The following is a 21755-nucleotide window of genomic DNA, read 5'->3' as shown; positions in this document are numbered from 1 at the left end:
CCAAATAACTCCAAATTGAAAATAATTTCAAAAGGATTTTAAATTTTGATCCTTTTAAACTCCCAACTCATATTTCATATAATTTGAAGAAGTCATTTTATCTTCTCTCATGAAAATCATTGAGTTGCTTGAAGTTTTGGAATTAAAAATATTTCCAAATGAAATGCAAATCTTTTCAAAACCCTTTTCATTTATTTAAATGGAAGAAGTCATGTCATCTTCTCTCGAGGGTTTTGTATTTGAAAAGAATTTGAGTTCACGGAGATCAAAATGCAAAAGCTGAAAGTTTGGGAAAGCCCTTTTATTCCCTCTCATTTTACTTTCAAAAAGTTTTGAATTCACTCACTTTCAGTCAATCAATCAAATAAACAAATAATCTATCTATTTATTATAACATTCCAAAATTTAGAATTTTGGGATGTTACATCAATCTATGTTGTGTTCTGGAAGTTTTAGGGTATATGTAGTTATATAGGCCGAAGAAGCACGTTAGGGGAGCCACGGGGGCCCCACGAGGCAGGGGGGCGCGCCCCCTACCCTCATGAGCAGCTCCCGTATCTTCTGACGAGGGGTCCAAGTCCATTAAGTGTGTTTCCTTCCAAAAATAACTTCTCCAGTTGATTTCGTTCCGTTTCGACTCCGTCTGATATTCCTTTTCTTCAAAACACTGAAATAGGCATAAAACAGCAAATCTGGGCTGGGCCTCCGGTTAATAGGTTAGTCTCAAAAATAATATAAAAGTGGATAATAAAGCCCAATATTGCCTAAAACAGTAGATAATATAGCATGGAGCAATCAAAAATTATAGATACGTTGGAGACGTATCACCCCCACCCTCGTGGGCAGCCCGTGTCTCCCCTGACGTGCACTCCAAGTTCCCTGGGTTGCTTTCCTTCCAAAAATAACTTCTCCAATTGATTTCGTTCCGTTTCGACTTCGTTTGATATTCCTTTTCTTCGAAACACTGAAATAAAAAAAAACAGCAAATCTGGGCTGGGCCTCCGGTTAATAGGTTAGTCCCAAAAGTAATATAAAAGTGGAAAATAAAGCCCAATATTGCCCAAAACAGTATATAATATAGCATGGAGCAATCAAAAATTATAGATACGTTGGAGACGTATCAAACATCCCCAAGGTTAATTCCTGCTCGTCCTCGAGTAGGTAAATGATAAAAAAGATAATTTTTGATGTGGAATGCTAGTTGGCATAATTTCAATATAATTCTTCTTAATTGTGGTATGAATATTCAGATCCATAAGATTCAAGACAAAAGTTCATATTGACATAAAAATATTAATACTTCAAGCATACTAACTAAGCAATCATGTCTTCTCAAAATAACATGGCCAAAGAAAGTTATCCCTACAAAATCATATAGTCTGGCTATGCTCCATCTTCACCACACAAAATATTTAAATCATGCACAACCCCGATGACAAGCCAAGCAATTGTTTCATACTTTTGATGTTCTCAAACTTTTTCAATCTTCACGCAATACATGAGCGTGAGCCATGGACATAGCACTATAGGTGGAATAGAATGGTGGTTGTGGAGAGGGAAAAAAGGGAGAAGATAGTCTCACATCGACTAGGCGTATCAACGGGCTATGGAGATGCCCATCAATAGATATCAATGTGAGTGAGTAAGGATTGCCATGCAACAGATGCACTAGAGCTATAAGTATATGAAAGCTCAACAAAAGAAACTAGTGGGTGTGCATCCAACTCACTTGCTCACGAAGACCTAGGGCATTTTGAGGAAGCCCATCATTGGAATATACAAGCCAAGTTCTATAATGAAAGATTCTCACTAGTATATGAAAGTGACAACATATGAGTCTCTCTATATGAAGAACATGGTGCTACTTTGAAGCACAATATATGAGACTCGATGTATCATGGTGCTACTTTGAAGCACAAGTGTGGAAAAAAGGATAGTAGCATTGCCCCTTTTATTTTTTTAATATATTTTTTGGGCCTTCCTTTTTTATCTTTGGCCTTTCTCTTTTCTCTTTTTTTGGGACAATGCTCTATTGAATGATGATCATCACACTTCTATCTATTTACAACTCAATGATTACAACTCGATACTAGAACAAATTATGACTCTATATGAATGCCTCCGACAGTGTACCGGAATGTGCAATGATTCATAAGTGACATGTATGAAAGAATTATGAACGGTGGCTTTGCCACAAATACGATGTCAACTACATGATCATGCAAAGCAATATGACAATGATGAATGTGTCATGATAAACTGGATGGTGGAAAGTTGCATGGCAATATATCTCGAGATGGCTATGGAAATGCCATAATAGGTAGGTATGGTGGCTGTTTTGAGGAAGGTATATGGTGGGTTTATGGTACCGGCGAAAGTTGCGCGATACTAGAGAGGCTAGCAATGGTGGAAGGGTGAGAGTGCGTATAATCCATGGACTCAATATTAGTCATAAAGAACTCACATACTTATTGCAAAAATCTATTAGTTATCGAAATAAAGTACTATGCTCATGCTCCTAAGGGGATAGATTGGTAGGAAAAGACCATCGCTCGTCCCCGACCGCCACTCATAAGGAAGACAAACAATAAATAAATCATGCTCCGACTTCATCACATAACGGTTCACCATACGTGCATGCTACGGGAATCACAAACTTCAACACAAGTATTTCTCAAATTCATAACCACTCAACTAGCATGACTCTAATATCACCATCCTCATATCTCAAAACAATTATCAAGCATCAAACTTCTCATAGTATTCAACACACTCATAAGAGAATTTTATTATTCTTGAATACCTAGCATATTAGGATTTTAAGAAAATTACCATGCTACTTAAGACTCTCATAATGATATAAGTGAAGCATGAGAGTTCATCTATTCCTTCAAAATAAAACTACCACCATGCTCTAAAAGGTATAAGTGAAGCACTAGAGCAAATGACAAACTACTCTGAAAGATATAAGTGAAGATCAATGAGTAGTCGAACACTTATGCAACTACGTGAAGACTCTCTAGCATTTAATAATTTCAGATCTTGGTATTCTATTCAAACAGCAAGCAAAGCAAAATAAATTGATGCTCCAAGCAAAACACATATCATGTGGCGAATAAAATATAGCTCCAAGTAAAGTTACCGATGAACGAAGACGAAGGAGGGGATGCCTTCCGGGGCATCCCCAAGCTTAGGCTCTTGGTTGTCCTTGAATATTACCTTGGGGTGCCTTGGTCATCCCCAAGCTTAGGCTCTTGCCACTCCTTATTCCATAGTCCATCAAATCCTTACCCAAAACTTGAAAACTTCACAACACAAAACTTAACAGAAAACTCGTAAGCTTTGTTAGTATAAGAAAACAAAAGACCACTTCAAGGTACTGTAATGAACTCATTCTTTATTTATATTTGTGTTAAACCTACTGTATTCCAACTTCTCTATGGTTTATAAACTATTTTACTAGCCATAGATTCATCAAAATAAGTAAACAACACATGAAAAACAGAATCTGTCAAAAACAGAACAGTCTGTAGTAATCTGGATCAAACGTATACTTATGAAACTCATAAAATTCTCAAATAAATTTCTGAACCTTAGGAATTTATCTATTAATCATCTTCAAAAAGAATTAACTAAATAGCACTCTCCAAATAAAAATGGCAGCAATTCTCGTGAGCGCTAAAGTTTCTGTTTTTGACAGCATGATCAACAAGACTTTCCCCAAGTCTTCCCAAAGGTTCTACTTGGCACAAACACTAATTAAAAGCATAAAACAACATCTAAACAGAGTCTAGATTAATTATTTATTAATAAACAGGAACAAAAAGCAAGGAACAAAAATAAAATTGGGTTGCCTCCGAACAAGCGTTATCGTTTAACGCCCCTAGCTAGGCATGATGATCTCAATGATGCTCACATAAAAGATAAGAATTGAAACATAAAGAGAGCATCATGAAGAATATGACTAGCACATTTAAGTCTAACCCACTTCCTATGCATAGGGATTTTGTGAGCAAACAACTTATGGGAACAAGAATCAACTTGCATAGGAAGGTAAAACAAGCATAACTTCAAAATTTTAAGCACATAGAGAGGAAACTTGATATTATTGCAATTCCTACAAGCATATATTCCTCCCTCATAATAATTTTCAGTAGCATCATGAATGAATTCAACAATATAACCAGCACCTAAAGCATTCTTTTCATGATCTACAAGCATAGAAAATTTACTACTCTCCACATAAGCAAGATTCTTCCCATGAATAGTAGTGGGAGCAAACTCAACAAAATAACTATCATGTGTTTGAAAATTAAGACCAAGATGACAAGTTTTATGGTTATCTTTATTCTTTAAAGCATACATGTCATCACAATAATCATCATAGATAGGAGGCATGCTCTCATCATAATAAATTTGCACATCAAAACTTGGGGGACAAAAAATATCATCTTCATCAAACATAGCTTCCCCAAGCTTGTGGCTTTGCATATCATTAGCATCATGGATATTCAAGGAATTAATACTAACAACATTGCAATCATGCTCATCATTCAAAGATTTAGTGCCAAACATTTTATAGATTTCTTCTTCTAGCACTTGAGCACAATTATCCTTTCCATCATACTCACGAAAGATATTAAAAAGATGAAGCATATGAGACAAACTCAACTCCATTTTTTGTAGTTTTCTTTTATAAATTAAACTAGTGATAAAACAAGAAACTAAAAGACTCAATTGCAAGATCTAAAGATATACCTTCAAGCGCTAACCTCCCCGGCAACGGTGCCAGAAAAAAGCTTGATGTCTACTACACAACCTTCTTCTTGTAGACGTTGTTGGGCCTCCAAGTGCAGAGGTTTGTAGGACAGTAGCAAATTTCCCTCAAGTGGATAACCTAAGGTTTATCAATCCGTAGGAGGCATAGGATGAAGATGGTCTCTCTCAAGCAACCCTGCAACCAAATAACAAAGAGTCTCTTGTGTCCCCAACACACCCAATACAATGGTAAATTGTATAGGTGCACTAGTTCGGCGAAGAGATGGTGGTACAAGTGCAATATGGATAGTAGAAAATAGTTTTTGTAATCTGAAATTATAAAAACAGCAAGGTAACGAATGATAAAAGTGAGCGTAAACGATATTGAAATGATGGTAAACAAGGCCTAGGGTTCATACTTTCGCTAGTGTAAGTTCCCTCAACAATACTAACATAATTGGATACTACCCCTCAACATGCAACAAAGAGTCACTCCAAAGTCACTAATAGCGGAGAACGAACGAAGAGATTATGGTAGGGTACGAAACCACCTCAAAGTTATTCTTTCCAATCAATCTGTTGGGCTATTCCTATAAGTGTCACAGACAGCCCTAGAGTTCGTACTAGATAACACCTTAAGACACAAATCAACCAAAACCCTAATGTCACCTAGACACTCCAATGTCACCTCAAGTATCCGTGGGTATGATTATACGATATGCATCACACAATCTCAGATTCATCTATTCAACCAACACAAGGGACCTCAAAGAGTGCCCCAAAGTTTCTACCGGAGAATCACGACGAAAATGTGTGCCAACCCCTATGCATAGGTTCCCAATGTCACGAACCCGCAAGTTGGTCACCAAAACATACATCAAGTGGCACGTGATATCCCATTGTCACCATAGATACGCACGGCAAGACATACATCAAGTGTTCTCAAGTCTTTAAAGACTCAATCCGAAAAGATAACCTCAAGGGGGAAACTCAATTCATTACAAGAGAGAAGAGGGGGAGGAGAAACATAAGATCCAACTATAATAGCAAAGCTCGCGATACATCAAGATCGTATCATCTCAAGAACACGAGAGAGAGAGAGAGAGAGAGAGAGATCAAACACATAGCTACTGGTACATACCCTTAGCCCCGAGGGAGAACTACTCCCTCCTCGTCATGGAGAGCACCGGGATGATGAAGATGGCCACCGGGGAAGGATTGCCCCCTCTGGCAGGGTGCCGGAATGGGTCTAGATTGGTTTTCGGTGGCTACGGAGGCTTCTGGCGGCGGAACTCCCTGTCTATTCTGTGTTCTGGAAGTTTTAGGGTACGACGATATATATGGGTGCAGGAAGTACGTCGGAGGAGCCACGGGGGCCCCACAAGGCAGGGGGCGCGCCCTAGGGGGTGGGCGCGCCCCCACCCTTGTGGGCAGCCCGTGTCTCCCCTGACGTGCACTCCAAGTTCCCTGGGTTGCTTTCCTTCCAAAAATAACTTCTCCAGTTGATTTTGTTCCGTTTCGACTTCGTTTGATATTCCTTTTCTTCGAAACACTGAAATAGGCAAAAAAACAGCAAATCTGGGCTGGGCCTCCGGTTAATAGGTTAGTCCCAAAAGTAATATAGAAGTGGAAAATAAAGCCCAATATTGCCCAAAACAGTAGATAATATAGCATGGAGCAATCAAAAATTATAGATACGTTGGAGACGTATCAATGTTGCTCACCACCCCAGAAGGAAGAAGGATCAAGTATGTATCCCTACATGTGCCGAAGAGGATTCAAGTAAATTCCCTAACAGGAGTTGTGCAAGAGGAAGTACCAGTGGTAAAGGATTTTCCTAATGTGTTTCCAGAGGAATTGCCAGGCATGCCACCGGATAGAGACATTGAGTTTTTAATTGAGATTTTGCCAGGCACATGATCGATATCTAAAAGATCATACAGGATGCCTGCAAAAGATTTGGAGGAGATTAAGAAGTAGATTAAGGAGTTACTGGATAAAGGATATATTCGCCCAAGTTCTCCGCCTTGGGGATCGCCAGTACTTCTAGTGGAGAAAAAGGATGGATCGTTAAGGATGGTTGTTGATTATCGAGGATTGAACGAAGTAACAATCAAGAACAAGTACCCACTACCAATGATCAATGATCTGTTTGATCGATTGCAAGGAGCTAAGGTCTTTTCCAAGATCGATCTGCGATCAGGATACCATCAGTTGAAGATTTGAGAACAGGATATACCTAAGACAGCTTTTACCACCAGGTATGGGCTGTACGAGTACACCGTTATGTCATTTCGACTGACTAACGCACCTGCATATTTTATGAACATGATGAACAAAGTATTTATGGAGTTTTTGGATAAGTTCGTCGTAGTGTTCATTGATGATATTCTGGTTTACTCGAAGAATGAAGAGGAGCATAAGGAGCATTTGCGTTTGGTACTTGGGAAGCTCAGAGAACATCAGTTATATGCCAAGTTTAGCAAATGTGAGTTTTGGTTGAAGGAAGTTGGATTCCTCGGACACATTATATCCGGAGAAGGTATAGCAGTAGATCCCACCAAGGTTGACACTATGACAAATTGGGAAGCACCAACAATAGTTGGAGAGATCCGGAGTTTTCTTGGACTCGCAGGATACTACCGGAGATTCATTGAAAATTTCTCGAAGATTGCGAAGCCTATGACGGAGTTGTTGAAGAAGGATACCAAGTTCATATGGACTGAGGAATGTGAGGCCAGTTTCTAGTAGTTGAAGAAACGTTTGGTTACATCACCAATGTTGATTCTGCCGGATCAGAACAAGGATTATGAGGTGTATTGTGACGCTTCACGTCGAGGACTTGGAGCAGTGCTTATGCAGGAAGGAAGAGTTGTTTCGTATGCTTCACGATAACTTAAGCCACATGAGTTGAATTATGCCACTCATGATTTGGAATTAGCAGCCGTAGTGCATGCATTAAAGACTTGGAGACATTTTCTCATTGGAAACCATTGTGAGGTGTACACGGATCACAAGAGTTTGAAGTATATTTTCACGCAGAAGGAGTTGAATCTCGGGCAAAGGAGATAGTTGGAGCTCATCAAGGATTATGATATGACATTGCATTATCATCCCGGAAAGGCTAACGTAGAACCTGACGCATTGAGCCGTAAAAGCCATGTCAACACCCTAATGACGGGAGTGTTGGGGAACGTAGCAGAAATTCAAAATTTTCCTACGTGTCACCAAGATCTATCTATGGAGAAACCAGCTACGAGTAGAAGGAGAGTGCATCTACATACCCTTGTAGATTGCTAAGCGGAAGCGTTCAAGTGAACGGGGTTGATGGAGTCGTATTCGTCGTGATTCAAATCACCGATGATCAAGTGTCGAACGCACGACACCTCCGCGTTCAACACACGTACAGCCCGGTGACGTCTCCCACGCCTTGATCCAGCAAGGAGAGAGGGAGAGGTTGAGGAAGACTCCATCCAACAGCAGCACAACGGCGTGGTGGTGATGGAGGAGCGTGGCAATCCTGCAGGGCTTCGCCAAGCACCTACGGGAGAGGAGGAGGAGGAGAGGCAGGGCTGCACCAACGAGAGGAGAGAACTCATGTGTATGGCAGCCCCAAACCTTATCTATATATAGGGGGAAGGGGGGGGCTGCGCCCCCTTTAGGGTTTCCCACCCCCAAGGGGTGCGGCCAGCCCTAGATGGCAAAGGGGAGGCGGCCAAGGGGGGAGAGGAGAGGGAGGCGCACCAATATGGGCCTTAAGGCCCATCTGGACTAGGGTTTGCCCCCTCCCACTCTCCCTTGCGCCTAGCACCCTTGTGGGGGGTGCACCAGCCCTCCTAGGGGCTGGTCCCCTCCCACACTTGTCCCACGCAACCTTCTGGGGCAGGTGGCCCCACTTGGTGGACCCCCGGGACCCTCCCGGTGGTCCCGGTACAATACCGATATCGCCCGAAACTTTTCCGGTGACCAAAACAGGACTTCCCATATATAAATCTTTACCTCCGGACCATTCTGGAACTCCTCGTGACGTCCGGGATCTCATCCGGGACTCCGAACAACATTCGGTAAGCACATACAAGCTTCCTTTATAACCCTAGCGTCATCGAACCTTAAGTGTGTAGACCCTACGGGTTCGGGAGACATGCAGACATGACCGAGACGTTCTCCGGTCAATAACCAACAGCGGGATCTGGATACCCATGATGGCTCCCACATGTTCCATGATGATCTCATCGGATGAACCACGATGTCAAGGACTTAATCAATCCCGTATTCAATTCCCTTTGTCTATCGGTATGTTACTTGCCCGAGACTCGATCGTCGGTATCCAATACCTTGTTCAATCTCGTTACCGGCAAGTCACTTTACTCGTTCCGTAATACATCATCCCGTGATCAACTCCTTGGTCACATTGCGCATATGATGATGTCCTACCGAGTGGGCCCAGAGATACCTCTCCGTTTACACGGAGTGACAAATCCCAGTCTCGATCCGCATAAAACAATAGATACTTTCGGAGATACCTGTAGTGCACCTTTATAGTCACCCAGTTACGTTGTGACGTTTGATACACCCAAAGCACTCCTACGGTATCCAGGAGTTACACGCTCTCATGATCGAAGGAAGAGATACTTGACATTGGCAAAGCTCTAGCAAATGAACTACACGATCTTTTGTGCTAGTCTTAGGATTGGGTCTTGTCCATCACATCATTCTCCTAATGATGTGATCCCGTTATCAACGACATCCAATGTCCATAGCCAGGAAACCATGACTATCTGTTGATCACAACGAGCTAGTCAACTAGAGGCTCACTAGGGACATATTGTGGTCTATGTATTCACACGTGTATTACGATTTCCGGATAATACAGTTATAGCATGAATAAAAGACAATTATCATGAACAAGGAAATATAATAATAATACTTTTATTATTGCCTCTAGGGCATATTTCCAACAGTCTCCAACTTGCACTAGAGTCAATAATCTAGTTCACATCGCCATGTGATTAACACTCACAGGTCACATCGCCATGTGACTAATACCCAAGAGTTTACTAGAGTCAGTAGTCTAGTTCACATCACTATGTGATTAACACTCAATGAGTTTTATGTTTGATCATGTTGCTTGTGAGAGAGGTTTTAGTCAACGGGTCTGAACCTTTCAGATCCGTGTGTGTTTTACAAATCTCTATGTCATCTCCTAGATGTAGCTACCACGCTCTATTTGGAGCTAATCCAAATAACTGTTCTACTTGGAGCTATTCTAAATTGTTGCTCCATTATATGTATCCGGTATCTCTACTCAGAGCTATCCGGATAGGTGTCAAGCTTGCATCGACGTAACCCTTTACGACGAACTCTTTTACCACCTCCATAATCGAGAAAAATTCCTTAGTCCACTAGTTACTAAGGATAACTTTGACCGCTGTCCTGTGAGCCATTCTTGGATCACTCTTGTACCCCTTGACTGACTCATGGCAAGGCACACTTCAGGTGCGGTTCACAGCATAGCATACTGAAGAGCCTACGTCTTAAGCATAGGGGACGACCTTCGTCCTTTCTCTCTATTCTGCCGTGGTCGAGCTTTAAGTCTTAACTTCGTACCTTACAATTCAGGCAAGAACTTCTTCTTTGACTGATCCATCTTGAATACCTTCAAGATCATGTCAAGGTATGTGCTCATTTGAAAGTACCATTAAGCGTTTTGATCTATCCTTATAGATCTTGATGCTCAATGTTCAAGTAGCTTAATCCAGGCTTTCCATTGAAAAACACTTTCAAAATAACCCTATATGCTTTACAGAAATTCTATGTCATTTCTGATCAACAATATGTCAACAACATATACTCATCAGAAATTCTATAGTGCTCCCACTCACTTCTTTGGAAATACAAGTTTCTCATAAACTTTGTACAAACCCAAAATCTTTGATCATCATCAAAGCATACATTCCAACTCCGAGATGCTCACTCCAGTCCTTAGAAGGATCGCTGGAGCTAGCATACCTTTTAGCATCCTTAGGATCGACAAAAACTTTCTGATTGTATTACATACAACCTTTCCTTACGAAAACTGGTAAGGAAACTCATTTTGACATCCGTCTGCCAGATTTCATAAATGCAGCTAATGCTAACATGATTCCGACGGACTTAAGCATCGCTACGGATGAGAAAATCTCATCGTAGTCAACTCCTTGAACTTGTGAAAAACTCTTCGCCACAAGTCGAGCCTCATAGACGGTGACATTACCATCCACGTCCGTCTTCTTCTTAAAGATCCATTTATCTTAATGGCTTGCCGATCATCGGGCAAGTCCACCAAAGTCCATGGATCCGTTCTCGGATTTTATGGCCTCGAGCCATTTATCGGAATCCGGGCTCACCATCGCTTCTCCATAGCTCGTAGGTTCATTGTTGTCCAGCAACATGACTTCCAAGACAGGATTACGTACCACTCTGAAGTAGTACGCATCCTTGTCATCCCACGAGGTTTGGTAGTGACTTGATCCGAAGTTTCATGATCAATATCATAAGCTTCCACTTCAATTGGTGTAGGTGCCACAGGAACAACTTCCTGTGCCCTGCCACCCACTAGTTGAAGAGACGGTTCAATAACCTCATCAAGTTTCCACCATCCTCCCACTCAACTCTTTCGAGAGAAACCTTTCCTCGAGAAAGGACCCGATTCTAGAAACAATTCATATTGCTTTCGGATCTGAATTAGGAGGTATACCCAACTGTTTTGGGTTTCCTATGAAGATGCATTTTATCCGCTTTGGGTTTGAGCTTATCAACCTGAAACTTTTTCATATAAGCGTCGCAGCCCCAAACTTTTAAGAAACGACAACTTAGGTTTCTCTAAACCATAATTCATACGGTGTCATCTCAACGGAATTACGTGGTGCCCTATTTAAAGTGAATGTGGTTGTCTCTAATGCCTAACCCATGAACGATAGTGGTAATTCGATAAGAGACATCATGGTACGCACCATATCCAATAGGGTGCAACTATGATGTTCGGACACACCATCACACTATGGTGTTCCAGGCGGTATTAATTATGAAACAATTTCCACAATGTCTTAATTGTGTGCCAAAACTCGTAACTCAGATATTCATCTCTATGATCATATCATAGACATTTTATCCTCTTGTCACAATGATCTTCTACTTCACTCTGAAATTACTTGAACCATTCAATAATTCAGAGTTGTGTTTCATCAAGTAAATATTCTCAACATCTACTCGAATCATCTGTGAAGTAAGAACATAATGATATTCACTGCATGCCTCAGCATTTATTGGACTGCACACATCAAAATGTGTTACTTCCAACAAGTTGCTATCTTGTTCCATCTTATTGAAACCGAGGCTTTTCAGTCATCTTGCCTATGTGGTATGATTTGCATATCTCAAGTGATTCAAAATCAAGTGAGTCTGAACGGTCCATTTGCATGGAGTTTCTTCATGCATATACACCAATAGACATGGTTCACATGTCTCAAACTTTTCAAAAACGAGTGAGTCCAAAGATCCATCAACATGGAGCTTCTTCATGCGTTTTAAACCAATATGACTTACATGGCAGTGCCACCAGTAAGTGGTACTATCATTACTATCTTTTGGCATGAAAATGTGTATCACTACGATCGAGATTCAATAAACCATTCAGGTTTAGTACTAATCTTGATGGTAGAGGGAGCGTGCGATGTTTGATTATATCAAACTTGGAAACACTTCCAACACATATCGTCAGCTCTCCTTTAGCTAGTCTCCGTTTATTCCGTAGCCTTTTATTTCGAGTTACTAACACTTAGCAACCGAACCGGTATCTAATACCCTGGTGCTACTAGGAGTACTAGTAAAGTACACATTAACATAATGTATATCCAATATACTTCTATCGACCTTGCCAGCCTTCTCATCTACCAAGTATCTAGGGTAGTGCTGCTCCAGTGGTTGTTCCCCTTATTACAGAAGCACTTAGTCTCGGGTTTGGGTTCAACCTTGGGTTTCTTCACTTGAGCAGCAGCTGAATTGCCGTTTCATGAAGTATCCCTTTGTTCCCTTGCCCTTCTTGAAACTAGTGGTTTCACCAACCATCAACAATTGATGCTCCTTCTTGATTTCTACTTTCGCGGTGTCAAACATCGTGAATACCTCAAGGATCATCTTATTTATCCCTGATATGTTATAGTTCATCACGAAGCTCTAGCAGCTCGGTGGCAATGACTTTGGGGAAACATCACTATCTCATCTGGAAGATCAACTCCCACTCGATTCAAGTGATTGTTGCACTCAGACAATCTGAGCACAAGCTCAACGATTGAGCTTTTCTCCCTTAGTTTGCAGGCTAAGAAAATCGTCGGAGGTCTCATACCTCTTGACGTGGGCACGAGCCTGGAATCCCAATTTCAGCCCTCGAAACATCTCATATGTTCCGTGACGTTTCGAAAACGTCTTTAGTGCCTCAACTCTAAACCGTTTAACTGAACTATCACGTAGTTATCAAAACGTGTATGTCCGATGTTCGCAACATCGACAAACGACGTTGGGGTTCAGCACACTGAGCGGTGCATTAAGGACATAAGCTTTCTACTGATCGCATAATCGCTACTATCAACTTTCAACTATATTTTCTCTAGGAACATATCTAAACAGTGGAACTAAAGCGCGAGCTTACGACATAATTTGCAAAAGGTCTTTTGACTATGTTCAAGATAATTAAGTTCATCTTATGAACTCCCACTTAGATAGACATCCCTCTGGTCATCTAAGTGATCACATGATCCGAGTCAACTAGGCCGTGTCCGATCATCACGTGAGACGGACTAGTCATCATCGGTGAACATCTTCATGTTGATCGTATCTACTATACGACTCATGCTCGACCTTTCGGTCTCCGTGTTCCGAGGCCATGTCTGCACATGCTAGGCTCGTCAAGTTAACCCTAAGTGTTTTCGCTGTGTAAAACTGTCTTACACCCGTTGTATGTGAACGTAAGAATCCATCACACCCGATCATCACATGGTGCTTAGAAGCGACGAACTGTAGCAACGGTGCACAGTTAGGGGAGAACACTTCTTGAAATTTTGTAAGGGATCATCTTATTTACTACCGTCGTCCTAAGTAAACAAGATGCATAAACATGATAAACATCACATGCAATCAAATAGTGACATGATATGGCCAATATCATTTTGCTCCTTTTGATCTTCATCTTCGGGGCTCCATGATCATCATCGTCACCGGCATGACACCATGATCTCCATCATCATGATCTCCATCATCGTGTCTTCATGAAGTTGTCACGCCAACGACTACTTCTACTTCTATGGCTAACGCGTTTAGCAATAAAGTAAAGCAGTTTACATGGCGTTCTTCAATGACACGCAGGTCATACAATAAATAAAGACAACTCCTATGGCTCCTGCCGGTTGTCATACTCATCGACATGCAAGTCGTGAATCCTATTACAAGAACATGATCAATCTCATACATCACATATCATTCATCACATTCCTCTTGGCCATATCACATCACATAGCATACCCTACAAAAACAAGTTAGACGTCCTCTAATTGTTGTTGCATGTTTTACGTGGCTGCTATGGGTTTCTAGCAAGAACGTTTCTTACCTACGCAACACCACAACGTGATATGCCAATTGCTAGTTACCCTTCATAAGGACCCTTTTCATCGAATCCGTTCCGACTAAAGTGGGAGAGACTGGCACCCGCTAGCCACCTTATGCACCAAGTGCATGTCAATCGGTGGAACCTGTCTCACGTAAGAGTACGTGTAAGGTCGGTCCGGGCCGCTTCATCCCACAATACCGTCGAAACAAGATTGGACTAGTAACGGTAAGCATATTGAACAACATCAACGCCCACAACTACTTTGTGTTCTACTCGTGCAAAGAATCTACGCAATAGACCTAGCTCATGATGCCACTGTTGGGGAACGTAGCAGAAATTCAAAATTTTCCTACGTGTCACCAAGATCTATCTATGGAGAAACCAGCTACGAGTAGAAGGAGAGTGCATCTACATACCCTTGTAGATTGCTAAGCGGAAGCGTTCAAGTGAACGGGGTTGATGGAGTCGTACTCGTCGTGATTCAAATCACCGATAATCAAGTGCCGAACGCACGGCACCTCCGCGTTCAACACACGTGCAGCCCGGTGACGTCTCCCACGCCTTGATCCAGCAAGGAGAGAGGGAGAGGTTGAGGAAGACTCCATCCAACAGCAGCACAATGGCGTGGTGGTGATGGAGGAGCGTGGCAATCCTGCAGGGCTTCGCCAAGCACCTACGGGAGAGGAGGAGGAGGAGAGGCAGGGCTGCACCAACGAGAGGAGAGAACTCATGTGTATGGCAGCCCCAAACCTTATCTATATATAGGGGGAAGGGGGGGCTGCGCCCCCTTTAGGGTTTCCCACCCCCAAGGGGTGCGGCCAGCCCTAGATGGCAAATGGGAGGCGGCCAAGGGGGGAGAGGAGAGGGAGGCGCACCAATATGGGCCTTAAGGCCCATCTGGACTAGGGTTTGCCCCCTCCCACTCTCCCTTGCGCCTAGCACCCTTGTGGGGGGCGCACCAGCCCTCCTAGGGGCTGGTCCCCTCCCACACTTGTCCCACGCAACCTTCTGGGGCAGGTGGCCCCACTTGGTGGACCCCCGGGACCCTCCCGGTGGTCCCGGTACAATATCGATATCGCCCGAAACTTTTCCGGTGACCAAAACAGGACTTCCCATATATAAATCTTTACCTCCGGACCATTCCGGAACTCCTCGTGACGTCCGGGATCTCATCCGGGACTCCGAACAACATTCGGTAACCACATACAAGCTTCCTTTATAACCCTAGCGTCATCGAACCTTAAGTGTGTAGACCCTACGGGTTCGGGAGACATGCAGACATGACCGAGACGTTCTCCGGTAAATAACCAACAGCGGGATCTGGATACCCATGATGGCTCCCACATGTTCCACGATGATCTCATCGGATGAACCACGATGTCAAGGACTTAATCAATCCCGTATTCAATTCCCTTTGTCTATCGGTATGTTACTTGCCCGAGACTCGATCGTCGGTATCCAATACCTTGTTCAATCTCGTTACCGGCAAGTCACTTTACTCGTTCCATAATACATCATCCCGTGATCAACTCCTTGTTCACATTGCGCATATGATGATGTCCTACCGAGTGGGCCCAGAGATACCTCTCCGTTTACACGGAGTGACAAATCCCAGTCTCGATCCGCATAAAACAATAGATACTTTCGGAGATACCTGTAGTGCACCTTTATAGTCACCCAGTTACGTTGTGACATTTGATACACCCAAAGCACTCCTACGGTATCCAGGAGTTACACGATCTCATGGTCAAAGGAAGAGATACTTGACATTGGCAAAGCTCTAGCAAACGAACTACACGATCTTTGTGCTATGCTTAGGATTGGGTCTTGTCCATCACATCATTCTCCTAATGATGTGATCCTGTTATCAACGACATCCAATGTCCATAGCCAGGAAACCATGACTATCTGTTGATCACAACGAGCTAGTCAACTAGAGGCTCACTAGGGACATATTGTGGTCTATGTATTCACACGTGTATTACGATTTCCGGATAATACAGTTATAGCATGAATGAAAGACAATTATCATGAACAAGGAAATATAATAATAATACTTTTATTATTGCCTCTAGGGCATATTTCCAACAGGGAGATGTACCAAGAGAGTTAGCCGAGGATCTTCGTGATCTATGTTTGGAGATAGTCCCGAGAGGCTATGTAGCAGCATTGGAGATTTAGTCTACTTTGATGGATAAGATCAGAGAAGCTCAGAAGACTGACAAGGAGGTTGCCTCTATAAAGGAGAAGATGAGCAAAGGAAAAATTAAAGGATTTCGTGAGGATGAGCACGATACCCTATGGTTTGAAGACCGTGTTTATGTGCCCAATGACCCGGAGATCAGGAAGTTGATTCTGCAGGCTAGAGTTCAGTACAGCTTTTCATCCGCAGACAGATGGCCAGACCGAGAGAGTCAATCAGATTTTGGAGGATATGCTGAGAGCTTGTGCGCTAGATTATGGATCTAGTTGGGACGACAATTTGTCATACGCAGAGTTCTCTTACAACAACAGTTATCAATCCAGTTTGAAGATGGCCCCTTTCGAAGCCTTGTACGGAAGGAGGTGCAGGACCCCATTGTCGTGGGATGAAGTTGGAGACCGACAGTTGTTTGGACCGGATCTGATTAAGGAGTCTGAACAGAAGGTGAAATTGATTCGCGATAGGCTCAAGGTAGCCCAGTCTAGGCAGAAGAGCTATGCAGATTCTAAACGCAAGGAGATAGTTTACGAAGTCGGAGACCGAGTTTATCTCCGAGTATCTCCACTTCGAGGAGTTAAGTGCTTTGGAGTTAAGGGAAAGTTATCACCACGTTTTGTAGGACCATACAAGGTTTTGGAGCGTATGGGAGAAATGTCCTACAAGTTGGAATTGCCCGAAGGATTGTCAGGAGTTCACGACATGTTCCACGTTTCCCAGTTGAAGAAGTGCCACGCAGAGATGGCTGGTATACCGCTGAGAGATACAGTGCCACTGGAAGCGATTCAGTTGGACAGTGATTTGACTTATGAGGAGAAACCAGTCAAGATTCTTGAGTATACGAGCCGAGTCATCCGCAGCAAGGTTATCAAGTTTTGCAAAGTTCAGTGGAGTCAGCACACGGAGGATGAAGCCACCTGGGAGCGAGAGGAAGATTTGCTGAAGGACCACCCTCACCTATTTTCTAGCCAACCCGAATCTCGAGGGCGAGATTCATCTTAAGGGGGGTAGGTTTGTAACATCCCAAATTTTCAATTTGGAATGTTATACATTAGAGCATCTTTGCATATCATATTTTATTGCATTTTGGTTGATCCTAGAAATTTCACGCAACTCAAGGACCCTCGTAGAGAGTTGGGGATTTCGTTATTTTCATATTTGAGTTTTCTCAAATTTTGAAAATAGGATCATTTGATTTTAATTATTTTATCTTCAATTATTTCTATCACAAAAATATGATAGAGGGAATAAAATGACTTTCCCAAAATAAAGAAATATTAAGGATTTAATAATAAAATCAAATAAGATTTTATTTTGGTTTTATTTGCTATTTTATTTGAATTTAGGAAAAATGCACGTTTTGCAAAATTGCATTTAGGCCCCAAATAAATGTTCATCCTATGCGGCTTGATTTTAGAAGCCGGGAAAAATTTATTTCAGGATTTTTGGAGTCCGTTTAGTATTTCTTTTCTTTGTTTTTCTGCGCATAATTATTTTAAAAAACAAACCGACTTCGGGCCGGGATCGGCCGGGACTCCTCCGTCCGGGCCCTTTATATAGCGCCGCCCCGGACCGCTTTCAGCCCCAAGCCGCCGCGCCCCCAAACCCTAGCCGCGCCGCGCCCAGCCCCAAGCCGCCGCCGCCGGACCCGCCCCCCGAGGTTGACCGCCGCCGCCATTTTTTTTTAGAAAACCGTTGGTTTTCGCTGGTTTTCGTTTAGTTTTTTTAATTTCTGTTTTTTTATTAGATCGGTTTTTTTCCGATTTAGGTTAATTAGCGAGCGTTCGCTCGGTCGTTCGTTTTAACGAACGCGTTCATCATTTAGATCCAGATAATGAACGTTCGTTCGTTAATCTATCCGTCTTTTTTCTTTTTCTCGGATTATTCCGCGATTATTTCTGATCCGATTTTCGATCTAGTATAACTTTTCGCTCGTTTATCGGAATCAGACGATTCAAGCGCCTGGAGTTTCGTCTCAAAACCCTCTTTCCATTTAACCAACTCAAACAAATTTTTGCTTCAGTAAAATTTGACCTAGATCCAGAATAGTAAATGAAGTTTGTTTCTTTCGCCGTTTGACTTTCGTTGTTTCGTTCGATTTGATTCTTTTTGGTACCGGAGTTCTTAAGTTGAACTTTCTAGTTAGATCTCTTATTTGAGTTTTACCTGTGCATTAGTTGAGTACTTATTGTATGCTTATTTGTTTGCGATAGAGTACCCGGAGTGCGCCGCTTGCTACTTCGAATCGCTAGGTTTCGCGGATCATCAGCAAGGCAAGTAACACTTTGATCATACCTCCTACTACCCAGTTTTATTGCATTAGATCAATCCTCACACATTGCATGATTAGGATCTAATTAAATTGTGGGTTTTGGAAAGTAGATGAGGTAGTACCTATTACCTGTTTCATTATCAAACCTTTGGGAGTTACTTCTACATTTGCTTATTGCCATGCTATGCTAGTAGACGTAGATTGGGTGAGTGTATCCGTAACAGATGTGAGATTGTTAAATTAATGATTTATCTAAGGTGGAAACTTAAACACACATCTGGGTGGATTGAGGCACCTGGGTATTCCAGCGATTGCCTGTTTTTCTTTTGGACCGCCACCCAGACTCAAAGGGATCATGAGATTATTCATACTAGAAACTTCTGTGTGCAGCCACAAGCTACTATGGGCTCTAGCATAGTTGAATAAGTCGTGCGAACTCTTACAGTGGTAGACTAGCAGATGTAGGGGAAAGTAGGTGTAACGGTCTACCCGATCGTAAGGTGCTAGCGTTTCTGAAAGACTATGTCTCGGTCATCCGTTTCTCAAACACCATGTAGTGCGAGAAAACCAACGGAGAAGATCGAGTCTTGTGGGGAAAAGTGCACAAACCTCTGCAGAGTGTATAAACTAACCATGGTTAGCCGTGTCCCCGGTTATGGACAACTTGAGTATATAGTACTTGGATTATCATGTGAATCTCATCATGTTACTCTAATTAATATTGTTGGGTTTTTAATGATGATGTTTAATTGGGATTGAGAGGGTGTCTACACTCTCAATGTTTAACAACTACCATGATAGTTAAATAAAATTTATTCCTTTGCAGTAGGGAAAAATTGGTTTTACGCAAAACTGTAACCATAGAGCTTTCCACCAGCCAAATATGCATGTAGTATAGAATTACTCTTTCATTGCTCTATATGTGTTACTTTGCCAGCATATTCCATGTGCTGACCCGTTTCGGGCTGCAACGTTCATGTTGCAGACTTTTCAAACGACGAGTAAGGTGCCTTAGGTCGTGGTTCTATACTCAGTGATGCCATTGGAGTTGATGGACTCACTTATCTTCCAAGACTTCCGCTGTTACTATTATTAGATGGCCTTAAGCCATATTTATTGTAATAAGTTCTCTTTTGAGACACTCGTTGTAATAATTGTGTGATTGATACTCTGTTATAAATCCTTCAAGTACTGTGCGGTGTCAGCATTACTGATCCAGGAATGACACTGGAGCACAGAGATTGGACCGTTTGAGGTCTGGTCGCTACACCAGATGATTTTGGTTCAGATAAACGGCATGACGTTGGTCCTAAAGAAATTACCGATCTTGCTAAGTTAATGGTGCAAGACCAATAAACATATATACTACTTTTACTTTGGTCTATCAACCTGCAAAGCTAGTACTGGTATTGCCGATTTCTATGGAATTAATTGACAAATTCTTTTGAATTATGATTGTTGTTAATAAAATATGTAATAAAATGGGTGATCAATCCATGAGTGATTTTCTAATTTGCTGACAGATGGTAGTTTTAACCGTTAGTAAGTAGTAATGATGATGTGACTGTCTTTTTAAGAACATGAAAGATCGAGCAAAGAAACTTGGAAATGGTAGGTAGTTTTTTTACCGTTAGTAAGTAGTAATGATGATGTGACTGGTCTTTTTAAGAACATGAAAGGCCGAGCAAAGAAACTTGGAAATGATAGTGACTCTACATGTTCCACTTAATTGTACTTATTTATAGCTTAAGAAATTAACATGGCATATTTTTTACCAGGAAGAGCTAATCTAACTGCCCAGGAAACTACAAAGTTGTGCTTCTGACTACTTTGTTTGAAACATGTGAAAAGGGGGTTTATGTTTTCATTCAACTCATACTCATTAATCACGTAGTTTTATGTAACTATTATATGTAGTATGATATTTTGGTTCCTTATGTTGTCTATGTAAACATAATCAGAGGTAGACCTATGTAGATATCATCGGGGAGGGGGGGGCATTGGCCCCTAGCCTTGGATAAGTTGTGAAGGATTTTAGGAGAGTTTGGCCTGGATTTATTAGCAAGCTCCGCCACTGCATGCCAGCTAGACTTGCTATAAGCCATCTTCTCACAACAACTTTTTTTCCTTTCGAGAAATTATCCATTCTATCTAATCCATAAAATAATTATCAACTTTTCATTTGTTTGTCATACCCGACATTTCCACCCTGGATAATCAATGTCGGTGCGCACACGTCCAGATCAGAGGTGGAGACCATGGGAGTGCTCATTTTGCAGGATGCCACGCCTCGACCAACAGTTGTGTCTATGACCTTGGTACGGTCATGGAGATAGTGATTTGGTGCACTTGGACGGTCCATCTACCCCTGCAAGATAGTTTTGGGGTATGCTCCTGCATCGTCTACTCCTCTAGTATCACTACCTGTCCTATCCATCAATTTACCGATCCTTTTTATAGCAGATGCACCACTTCATGGACAGGGAAACCGTCACAAGCCTCATTTGACGACATTTTCGACTTCGCACCATTTGGAATATCCTTTACTTCACAATTATATTCTCCTGGAGTATCGGGCAAAGTCTTCACGCTGTGCATGCACAGTCCAACGGGTGGTGGTGTTTTTGCCTTTCGTGAAGCCGTGGAGCCAGGGTTGATATACACATAACTTTTGCGTCACTGTAAAAGTTCCTGCTTTAAATAAACATTTTATCATTTAGTTTCTACTTTTACCATCATTTATCAAGTGCACTAAATTATGTCCTGGCCAGTGCAAAATTATTGAGATCCCCGATTCATTTTATTTTGGTAGTGGTGGTTTTTCAGTGAACCTCATGTCCAAATAGTCATAACGGGACGAATCTATAAACCTTGAAGGGAACTAG

The sequence above is a fragment of the Triticum dicoccoides genome, chromosome 7A, assembly GCF_002162155.2.
Source record: "Triticum dicoccoides isolate Atlit2015 ecotype Zavitan chromosome 7A, WEW_v2.0, whole genome shotgun sequence".
Classification (NCBI taxonomy): Eukaryota; Viridiplantae; Streptophyta; class Magnoliopsida; order Poales; family Poaceae; genus Triticum; species Triticum dicoccoides.
This window is presented reverse-complemented; position numbering follows the sequence as displayed.